At 33.6% G+C, this 12754-nt stretch overlaps 1 protein-coding gene across 1 annotated transcript in view; it reads right to left on the bottom strand.

Annotated features, from left to right (window-relative positions):
* Nucleotides 1-1119, bottom strand: part of Mctp (multiple C2 domain and transmembrane region protein) — a 76698-nt gene extending 75579 nt beyond the window's left edge. The window contains exon 1 of the mRNA XM_077439425.1: nucleotides 953-1119. The gene's annotated coding sequence lies outside the window, so the exon portion shown is untranslated. The remainder of the gene's footprint in view (nucleotides 1-952) is intronic.
* Nucleotides 1120-12754: the final 11635 nt, after the last annotated feature.

Genomic DNA, 12754 nt, shown 5'->3' on the forward strand with positions numbered 1-12754 from the left:
ATAAATAAATCGTTATTTGGAATTAGGTTTTGCAAAAACCCTTCACAGAACACTCAATTACATGAAAAACTAAACAAAGTATTTATGATGAAACAGCTATGTATTATACATACATATGTACATATATGTGTAATACTATTGAAATCAAAAATGCAGACAAAACAGTATGGCAAAAATTTAAATGATTAGTAACCTTTTTTAAAATTTATTGATAGTAATGTAAATTTAATAAACAGATAATATTCAAACAGTCATTACCCAATAATATAACTTATTGATCATTTACTTACTGACGAAATAGATACTTGCCAAACATTATTATATCTGAAAGATGAACATGTACGTAAATTATCATTCCAATATAACGATTTAGATTTTAAACTGTTCGTATGCGTGTAAGTAAACGTTGAAAAATAATCAAGCTATTTCTACGTATTATAAAGTTTTAAATTTACTGTATAATCCCTTAATAAGGTCAAGTGTGCACAGGACAAGGGAGCATTGTATGCGTAAAACAACACCCCGGAAAATACACAATCAACGTCAAAATGAAAATTCCCTCAGGAGAAAAACAAAGCCTTTTCACTACATGCAAATAAGCGAGAAAACCAAAGGATCGGAAACGTTCAAATCGGATCGTGTACAGAATTCAAATCCGACTTTTCCCCTAAAAAAAAAAAAAAACATCGGAAAATGCAATAAAATTCCACCGGGAAATCGCACGGTCCATCGCCGGCTCTATTCAATAAAAACCCATCTATTCGATAGATGCACTCGCATATATAGAAAATCAATGCATAAAAAGTGCAATACAAATCCTGAAAGAAAAATCCATACAAGAAAATTCACGAAAAAAAAAACAAAAGAGCTACGATTAATTTAAAATTTGAATTGCATTTAAAAACGCTCGTATGTATGTAAAGAGATAATGCAAGAAGCTGCGAGATGTCACCTGTGATTGGCTCCCGGTCAGATAAAGTGTGCGCGATTGCGTAACTTGGGGGCGCTCGAGTCGGGGGCGAAGGCGCGGGGGGCTCCGGCGGGGCGCGAAGGGGAGGCAGGTCACGATTTGTGCGTCGGCAGGCAGCGTGTTAGCCCGATGGCGCTCCCTGCGATACTAGCTGTCGACCGGTTGTGGTGGCTCGAGTGGGTATGGCGGGTGTAGTGGCTGTAGTGGCCGCACAGCCGCACCGGGTAGTGGGGTGATACCCAACCACCCCTTTCCAACCCCGAAACCACCCCATCGCCTCTCCCGCCCTGTGCCGCGTCGCATCACACCCCTTCGCATATATGTATGTACGTACAAATATACGTTTATATTCCTCGTTAGGGTTGTTACGGCAGGCGAGGCGACGCAACAGTGTGAGGCTTTTGCGCCATTGATGTAGATTGTCTTCGTTTTGTTCGTAATAGGCTGATGGCTACACCATGGTGTTATTTTTTTCAAATTGGGCGCGGGTAGTTTTTGAGGGAGGCATTCGAAATCTGGAAAGTCAAAATGAGGAAAGCCTACATACATATTAGGGATCCCAAATATTCGTAGACTTCAAATATTCGAATATCGAATAGTAAATCAAGAGCTATTCGAATATTCGAATATATTCGAAAAATAAAAAAAAAGGTAATTACATATTTACCAAGCATTAATTTGAATGAATCATCTTATCATAGTTGCCATTGAATTCCATCTCGTTTTTACATATGTTGTAATATTGTAATATATGTGAACAATTTTATACATATGTTGGCAAGAAAAGTCAAGCTTACTAAAATCGTTCAAGCCAGAGTTGGAATCGGTAAATTTTGAAGCGACTCCAAAGCCCTGGTAAAAACGAGTGTTTTAAAAGAGGTTGGAACTAGGGATCCCAAATATTCGTCGACTTTTACTATTCGAATATCGAATAGTAAATCAAGAGCTATTCGAATATATACATACATATGTACCAAGCATAAATTTGAATGAATCGTCTTATCATAGTTGCCATTGAATTCCATCTCGTTTTTACAGCCAATAATAATTTCAATTTTGTATTATTTTTACAAGAAATTGTAAAAAATTATATTTCTGCGGTGACTTCTTAAATATTCGTATTACTTTTTCTAGTGTTTTCTAAAATTTCGTAGAGATTATTATCGATCGAAAAGTGATTTTCTTCAAACATTTCCGTAATTAATGAATAAAAATCCGTTTCTTCACATGTAGACATTTCATATTCTTCGTTATTTTATTTTTTTTTATTTTTTTTTTATTTTATTTCATACCAGGAAGGTATTACAGGTAAACCCCAATGCGCCTTCCTGGCCAAATTACAAACAATACAGCATTTTTTATTATATAAGTCGCTAAATTACGAGACACTGACTTAAACTCGACAATTAACGAGACATCTATGAATTGTACATACATTTTTAATGTAATATTTACATTAATCATACTCAAATAGTGGTGACATAGTGGGTAGGAAGGATTTTTAGCCAATTTTTAATCGGGAATCGTTTCAACAATGAAATCAGAGAAAATTGGCAAACTCTGATAGGAAACGATCAACCAGGAGTCACAAATCCTGGTCTGACCAGCAGCATTACAGATATACTCAGAAAAATTCTTTTCAATCGAGGTCAGCTCAAGGGATCGAACTCGGCGCCTCTCAGTGTTAAGCAGAAGCTAACGACCGAGCCACGCTGCTGGCTTATCTTCATTTTTATCACAATTATCCCCATTATATATTTCATTTTATTCATAATCGTCGGCTTTTTCGTCATCATTCTTTTCTTGTTGATTTTGTGTATTTAGTTTATAAAAAATATGTACACGAATAATATTCGAATAGTTGATAAAATATTCGAATAACGAATGGCTGAAAAATCAGACGAATAAATCGAATATTCGATTGGGATCCCTAATATATATAACATACATATATCTTGTTGGTAACTCTTTATTTAATTTAATTTAAAAAGGCTCACCAACAATGTACATACATTACACAATATATTCTTTACATATTTATGATTTTGGTATATATGCACATCACTTATATGTGTGCACAACATTATTTAAGTATATTACAAATTATTTTTAAATGTTAAACAATTAATCCAGAATACAGTAGAACAATTAAGACAACAATAATAATAATAATAATTCGATTACAATAATAATAATAATTTCTTCCTAAACAACATAATGGAATCACTAAAAATATCTATATTACATCTTTCAGAGTTTACTTCATTATAGGTTCTACATAATCTTGCAATAGGTGCATTTAATCCGAGATTAGTATTACAGACAGGGATATGGAAGGTTTTAGTTAAGGGGAATCTAGGGTATCTAAAGGGTATGGAAAGCGATATATGATTTAGGATGTCAGTACTATCAATATCGTTATTAATTGCTTTGTGGAGGAACGTTAATCAAGCAAGGTACGACGCGATTTTAGGGACTGCATTTTAAAAAATTTTAAACGTTGGTCATAGGGACATCTATGTATGTGATATTTCAGGAGAAGTAAATGCTAAGTCTTTCGTAAACGAGCGTTGAATTGATTCAATGCGCTGTGAATGACGGCTATAGAATGGGTTCCAAACTATACTAGCATAATCGATGTGACTTCGCACTAACGCATTGAATAGTACAATTTTGGTTTCAACTGAGTGAAATTCGGTGGTATTAAACTTTTTTGAACTGGATCGATTCTACTGTTGATCTTGGGGTTGCATTCCGGAGTGACCTAAATTTCTCTGATCATATTAACTGTGTGTGTTGCTCTGCCTCACTAATGCTTGGGTTTGTCTTTTTTAATTCTTAACACTACCATAATCCCGCTCTTTTGAGATTGCTATACAATGCTCTAGTTAGGAGTATCTTGGAATACGCCTCTATGATCTGGAATCCTTCCACTAAATCTCTATCTATGAAACTTGAACTTATCCAAAGACGCTTTCTCCGCCTGCTTTATAAGGAGCAATATGGGATTTACCCATATTTATTTCCTTCACAATTCGTCATGGGTATGGTCGGCTTCACTTCTCTTCACCACAGGAGGAGTGTTGCCCTCATCAAGTTCTTGTTTTCCATATTTAGAGGCTATATCTCCTGTTCGTCTATCCTGGCTGAGTTGGGCCTTCATGCTCCGGAGAGTGTGATATGGACCTGCCATCGTCCCCTTTTTAACACTCCTCTGGCTAGAACTGTGGCTTTTAGTTATTCTCCCATTCCTCGTGGCCTCCGTTTCTTAATTTCACTGGATGGTGCTATTGACATTTGTCACATCTCTCTTCATTATCTGCACCACTTCCTAAGTTACGGAAGTCGCGACCATTTAGAAAGGTTGAGTTAGTTTATTTAATTATGAATTGATTAAGAATTATTTTTTTCTATATCATGTTTTATTTAATTATCTTTTCTTTATTTAAGTTTTTTATTTGTAAAATTTCATGTACTTTTTTCCTTTTGTCTTTTCTTAATCTTTTTAGCACACTCGTCGCTTTGGAGCAATCTGTTAGACGAGTTTGCTTGATTAATTGATGTTGTATAATAAAAATAAAAATGAAATATATATTACGCCCGACGGAACAGAGAAATGTAATAATAATAGAAGGGCCCTTACGAATAAATAATTGCTATCAATATTACGCGGTACGTCTCTATAAATACGCTACAAAACACGGAATACAATCGGATCAATTTACTTATAAAAATGTATCCCATTGTATTTTATTTTATATACGGCCGCAAGGACCATTGAACAATAATTATAAAGAACATACATAATAATAATACATAGAACAATAAAACAAAAAGATACAATATTAATATAAGAAAAGAAAAGAAAAAATATGAGTTTTAAAACTAATTGAATAAATAAATGAATGAAATAAAACAATAAAATAAAATGCATTTGTATAAATTAGAAAAATGATGATGCAACAATTTTTTTAAACTATGTTTACCAATATTAAAAAAATCAAATTGGCTAAATTCGTTTCCCAGTTTATGAAGTCGGGGTAACGTTGAATTTTTTTTATAACTAGTGGCATAATTTTTGATGTGGAATAAATAGTTGCATCTGGTAAATCTCCCCGGTTTATGAAAATTTATGAGGTCCACTAATTCACTACAGTCCATAACTCCGCTGAGTACACCAAACAGACATAATAAATCATTGATTATTCTCCTGTCACAAAATTTGATCATATTCAATTTAATATACTTGTTGGTGAGAGGCATGTTGTTTATTGTGTGTTTATGAATGCATTGTGCAATTTTACCGATGCTTGCCCATCTTGCGAGTAATATAAGCAAACAGAGAAGTTTCTATCGGACATACGTCGAACACCAAGCATCAAATATGACTGATTCTAAAATGATTTAGGATTGTCTGTGGACAATCGTCACTTGACAACAATATGACGCCTAAAGCCACTTCTTTTAATATAATAACAAATTCTCTGCGACGGAAGGTTAAACATCGAATGAATTGTGTCTTGTGATTGTCCCAGTAGGGTATATTCTGGTTGTGCTAGGGTGACTCGTACAGTCTGACAAATTGTGGACCATATAAAACAGTGGTTTCCAAATTTATTTCTACTAGGCATCCCTTATGAAAAAATTCTAATCTTGGTGCTTCCCCCCACCTCCCGTCCCATATTTATTTTATAAAATAGTAGAAAAAAATGTTGCATAGGGGTGGGTTCGGGATCCAAATGATCAGCAGCATAGCTCAGTGGTTGAGTTTATGTTTAGCGCCAAAAGGTTATTGGGTTCAATCCAATTTAATACTGCTGGTTAGATTTGCATATCGTTTTTTGATCAGGGTTTGCAAATTTAATCTGATCATTGTTGAAACAGTTCCTTAAAATTGGCAAAAAAAATCATCCTACCTGCTATCACAAATTTTCTGTATTTAATGTATGTAAAATTTGTAAAAAAATATGTACAAGTCTAAATCCATAGATGTCTCAATGGATTAATTAATTAATGGTTAATTTCGTTTCTTCAGCTTCTCGAAATACAGTGATTTATGTAATAAAAATGTTGCATTGTTTGTAATTAATTGTCTAGGAAGGCGCACTGGGGTCTTCCTGTCAAGCATTCCTGGTATGTATCTATGTAAAAAATAAAAATAAAATGAAAGGTCAAAGTCGCTTCACAGAATTTATTCAACGATTCAGGATGTAATCACGTAACACACGTGACCACCGTTCACTCCAGAATAATCTGATCTACCGTGTGTACGTGTATAAAGGACAAGTTGCCCATCACAACTTCCCCGATCCGTTAATGTGTGTATTATCTAGACACGTAGTCTATCCTGGCGAGTCGCACGCACTCACTTCAGCTTCAACTTCAGCGTACCCTTTGTTCGGGCACTTACAGAGTCCAGTTAGCCTAATCCGGGGGTCTCTATTGTTCACCCACGAATGCACTTAGACAGTAGATACTCTCTCTCAACTTCCCACGTTACAGTATTTATACAAATATAATTGACAAAACAATAAAATTCTTCTTCCAACTGTTTCGCAAATAATTCTCCGGACATTATTCCAACCATATATCAATAGCTGCTAGCAAAACTGGTGTCTCTTCTATTGGATTTTTTACTTTATTTTATATATTGCGTGAATATGTAAGAAACTTTGTACGATCCTGTTTATTAAACTGAGCGAATTTTCTATGAAATTGTATGGGTTTACCAACGTATTCAGAATGCATAGTCTCAAATTTTAATTTACTTGCATAGGGCTTCCATCCTATCAGCAGCTAAAACTTTCGTAGAGAGCTAGCACATTGGTCTTTCCAAGACATCTATGTACATATGTATAATAGTAATTGTGAATCCCATCGTTAAATAAGATGAAACGTATTTTCTTGTCTTCATATTTCTAATACCTTGTATCTTGTCGCTTATATTCCTACTATCTTACCTCCATTATTAGTGGATAGTATCTTCATTATTAGTGGATACCAGTCAAAAACTACGTGTATTTCAGGAACAAATTTTAATGTTATGTTTTGAAAGTTTATCTATATAAGTATATAAAAATGTATGTCTGTGTGTGTGCCTCGAATAGGCTCCTAAACCACTGAACCGATTACGATGGAACTTTCAGGATTTGTTGTATGTATGTTGCGGAAGATTACTGTGAAAAAAAAACGGGAAAAAACGGTAACAGAAACGGGAACGGGTGTTATTGCAACGCTATAATTTCAAATGTTTTCGCGTCGCGACCAACGTGTTCGCTGCCTGCATTTTCCCGACAGATGGGAACGGGAACGGGAACGGGTACGAGAGCTGGAACGGGAACGGGATAGGGAACGGGAACGGGAATTGCATGCAATATTGTGGCGTTGCAACGCATGCCGGATTCAGCTAGTAAGTATATATTATTTTATTTTAATATTAACACTTGACGTAACGCCGAGTGCTAATATTTCCACAGTAACCAAAGGCTTTGCTTGATACGTTACGGTCACATGCTTTGCTGTATAATAGATTTTTTCGCCTACTAGTGGTAGAAGTAGTACATAGATAATATTAAGTATCTAGGCATTTATTTGGATTGTAAATTTAGTTTTAAGGTGCACGCAGATTATATTATTAAAAAAAGTTGATGTACTTTGTAGGTTAAGAAATTTATTAAGTAAAATATTAGTATATATGTACATAATTGTATTGCACGTCCTCATACTCTATATTGCGCTAGTGTTTAATCTATTTAGTGGATTGTGTATTGATAAACTGCAGAAAGTGCAGAATAGGACAATGCGAGCAGTTTTGATTTGAGGAAACGTAAGAATGTTAGATGAATGGAAATGGTTGGATATTAGAAATAGTCTTAAATTACGCACTTATTTATTATTATATTGATAACTGGCTTACGTCGATAAAATAAACGAATTTTTGTTATTAATATACAAGAATAGTCGAAATATGTATGATTTTTCTAAGTGGAATTTTATTTAATTCTCATATAAAGACAATTTAATATATTATCCCTATTAATTACATTCAGATTCGTGTAAATACGAGTAAATACTAGTACGAGCTTTTAGCTCGCAATTTTACCGATTTAAAATTCAGCACACTTCCAATTAACCCTTTTAAACGAAAACAAAATATAGTGTGGCCAGAACACTATCTCAATACACATGTTTTAATAGAAAATACTCGATATAAAATAGTATTAACAGAAGGAAAAAATCCCAAGTAAAAATACGTAATATTGACTTTTGATTTGAACTGGACGACTACTAAGAGAGATTTGAAAGATGAAAAGTACTACAAATGAAAGATAAAATACCCGACTATAGATTCCAATATTCATTTTGAACAGGAAATTGACAGATTTTGAGACATCGACGGAACAACACCAAGATATAGAAAAATCTCGCGATTTAAAAAACACATATATCTCCGAATCTCGAGTCAATCAACATTTTTTATTACCAGATTCGTATTCATTGGGCATAGATCTATAAGAAAAGTCATATCTCGTCTCTGAACCAAAAAAAAGTCGTCATTTGTCGAACAGTGTTTAGTGAACAGTATGTAGGTAAAGTTAAGTGTTTTTCTATATATGTATTTATTTGTGTTCTTTTGTTTTACATTGAATTTTTCAAATAATTACAAAAACAAAGCAATTTTCATCTGTAAATACATAAAATAATAAATAAAATGTACATATTATGTACATGGCTTTTTATTAGGCTCATTTTTTTTATGATCACAATACTTCATCTGTGGATACTTTTTATATACATACATACATATGTATGTATCATGTAGAGATAATGAAAACAAAAAAGAAAAGAGTGTGATATCTATAAAGATGATATTTATGTAGTAATACGAGTACAAAATGACAATAAAAATACTGTTCATATTTTCTTCGGTATATTATAAATCCTTAATTTAATATAATATGTAAAGTTAGACACATTAAACAGCTTCAAAACAATTTTCGTTTATTCATCCCGTACATATGTACTTAAAGATAACAATTAAAATATATATGTACATATTATATTTATGGCAACAATACAAATAATGGCGTTAAGAGTTGATGAATCATGGACTACCAATTTAAACGACAGTACCATAGGTCATTTCGGGTTATCTGAATACGCATTCGTATCGATTCGAGAAAGTCAATATAATATATTTCATTGTTTCGAATTCAATGGGTGGTCAGTTGAAGTATGTACATTCGACCAACTACATTATATGTATGTATGTACATACATACATACATATGTCTGCATCTTTTTTCTTTTTCGACTCGCTCCTTAAGTTCTAATACTTTGTAGTATTTTTTTCTGTGTAGGTAAGTTCTTAATTCACATTTACTTCATGCGAAATAACTGTATAAATAATGCATTTTATACGACACATAAAGTGTTTTGATGTTATCGGACGAGTTTTATTACTTGGTCTTTTACAAAATCGTGTCAAAATACTATCCTAGTTCGTTTACAAAGATCTTGTTGTTAATCATTATTTCGCACGTCCTTACGTTTACGGAATCGAACGTAGACAATTGCCAACCTACGTGAACGTGGTATACTCCGATTGTTCGATAATTAGTGAAACCGGTCATAAATTCAAGGTTACGCGAGGAAACTTTGCAAAAACCGATTATTTTTTTGTCTAAAGTTGCCTGAACATTTTGTACGGTTCCTACATAATTGACGCAAGCATGGAAGACATTAAAGAACTAATGAACCTACTAATATGAAAATATTTTTTGCACGTCCAATATACTTGAACTCAGATAAATGTTTACATTTCTCTGCTTGAACCAATCTAAGAGCTAAAATGCTTTATCGCTTTCGATACAATGTTGGCGTTTTATATTATAATATACTCACTTATCTGCCAAGAGGATAATATGCATGGACATGTATGTATATACAGGTACATACCTATATACATATGTGTAAGCTTTGTTTCTCGTACAGATGTACCTATTGTATGTGCTTATAGTATCAGGGCTGCGCCTACCATATGTACAAATGTGTGCAATGCAAACAAGCGGCCGAAGTATAAAGGCGGCTGAAATAAATGAGAGTCGAAAAATTATATTCCTTAAAAAATACGAAACAAGACATCATACTTTTTAAAATGCATTCAGGTTGTCTTATTGTATACTTGTGGATTGCTTTTGCAAGTTACAGCTTGTAGCACACCCGCACTACAATTCGGGAAAACAATGGTATAGCACAGAGAGATGTAATAAGAATAGAGGGGCCCTTACGAATAAATAATTGTTGTCAATTTTACGCGGTACGTCTCTATAAATACGCTACATCGCATGGAATACAATCGGATCGATTTACTTATAAAAATGTATCCCATGTTGTTTATTGTGTATTTTTGAATGTATTGTGCAACTTTTACCGATGCTTGCCCTGAATATAAACAAACAGAGAAGTTTTTATCGGACATACGTCGAGCACCAAGCGTCAAATACGACTGATGCTAAAATTATTTAGATCTGTCGGTGGACAGAATGTCACTTGACAACGATATAACACCTAAAGCCACTTCTATTAATATTACATTTCTCTGGTATAGCAGGTATAGCTTCTCCCCGCATAAAGTTAGGTCTTTTATGTTCTATTATCTTTGCTACTGCCAGATGTATTTCTTCTGTTGAGTATTGGTTCATCATCGAAAGAACAATGTCCTAGATGGGATTGGGGGTAAAAACACTACGTTTTCTAGTTCATTCATGAAAATATAGTGTTTTACCCCCAATCCCACGTCTAGGACATTGGTCTTTCGAAGATTAACCAATACTCAACAGAAGAAATACACCTGGCAGTAGCAAAGATAATAGAACATAAAAGACCTAACTTTATTAACATTTTCTAGTTCTAGTTCATTTAACGTTTTCTAATTCATTCATGAAAATATACAGTCTCTCTTGTCGTCTGGTCCTGTTCAGAACTCCATTTCTCACACAATATTTATCACAAGGTGAGATTTTCGCACTACTCGCATGCGCATAGTTTGATTTATATGATTTATAAAAATGCTGATAAAATTAAATAGCGGCCGATTTAAGTTTGCACACAGGTGGCCGAACTCCTAGGCGCGGCCCTGTATAGTATGCTTAAAGATAAAAGTGCAACATTGCAATACTAAGAATTTAATCAGTATGCATTTCGCAGCGAACTGTTTGAAATCAATATAACTAAAATAAATAACTTATAATTTTCATCGCGTGATGTTATTATTTTATCGCTGTATTGTACCCATTGTGTTTCGGTATATGCGATTTCATGCTCAATAGCCACATCATAACAAATTCTTTTCTCCACAGTAGACTTCCATGTATAAACACATGTACATAGATGATTTAACAATGAGGGTATACAGATTCGGTGTATCCGCATTTTGAGACCCACTGTCCTCAAAATGAGGATATACCGATTTTATTTTATTAAATTATATGTATACATATGTACATAGATACTTAAATCTCCCTTTCACGATAGATTGGCTTGGACAAGTCTGCCTTTATTAACCGGAAGGCCACCTGACAAAGTAATAAGACTAAAAATGATCATTAAAAGACATTTCCGTTCATCGTGTCGAGTCGATAAACTGCCTATCGATCTGAGCTGATGGACAGAAGTCTCTTAATTAATATAAACAATATGGTATGACCTTATTTATCAAAATTTTATTTAGTGGAATTCCGCTAAACTGCAACCTAAATGGAAATATTTACACGTGTGAAAGTTAAACATTGTGATTGAAAGCGTAAATCTCATCTTACCATTGACAGACTAGTCACTAGACTATGTAGATTCTACAATTTACAATTAGTCCGTGATGAGTTCCCAACCAAAGCCGATGGGTTCCTAACCCCTATCACCAAAGTTTTACTAAAAATTATTACAAATATATTTGTTAAAAGTTTCCAAATATCGGCTGGCCATAAAAAACGATTATGCAGGTTAAACAAAGCTATATTACATGATAAGTTTGATTAAACTAATTTATTGTACAAAAATGGATAATAATCACTGGATCAATACTACCTATCTACCTATGTACATATGTACATATAAACAATATAAAACACCAATAGAAAAATTAATTAATTAAATACATTTTCGATAGATTGCGGTAAATGCTCAGATACTTGGCATCGTCTATAAGCCTAGAGGACACACTAGAGTAGGGTTGCCATACGTCCCAGTTTACGGGGACATGTCCCCGTTTTGAGGCTTGCGTCCCAGTGTCCCCTTCAGAAGGATATTTGTCCCAGTTTTCCATAGATATTATTTAAAAATATATCTTTCCGATAATATATAATTAAGTGGGTTTGCACAAGAAGCAGATGGTTATCACTCCTTCGAGCAATTACAAGGATACTAAGTATAATATGTGGGAGGCGTTGAAAGACTTTTTGTTGAAAAAAGAAAATCCTCCAAAAGCGATAATTAATTTCTTTAAAAATCCTTTGTCAGAACTTTACACCATGTTTGTACACAGTCAAATGTTTTTATTTGAAAAACAAATTAAAAAGCTTGAAAAGGCTATTATAACTACAATAGAAGTAAAACATATTTTAGAAGACAACAAAAAAACAATTAATGGAAAGATTAACTAGTAAATACATAGGTTTACAAGCAAAACAAACATACAACAAACTGAAGAAATGCAAAGAAATTACGATAACACAATTAAAAGTGTTTGACGAAGAAGTGGATAATTTCTTTAAACTTGGAATTAAA

This window comes from Arctopsyche grandis, chromosome 10, assembly GCF_051622035.1.
Source record: "Arctopsyche grandis isolate Sample6627 chromosome 10, ASM5162203v2, whole genome shotgun sequence".
NCBI classification, from domain to species: Eukaryota; Metazoa; Arthropoda; class Insecta; order Trichoptera; family Hydropsychidae; genus Arctopsyche; species Arctopsyche grandis.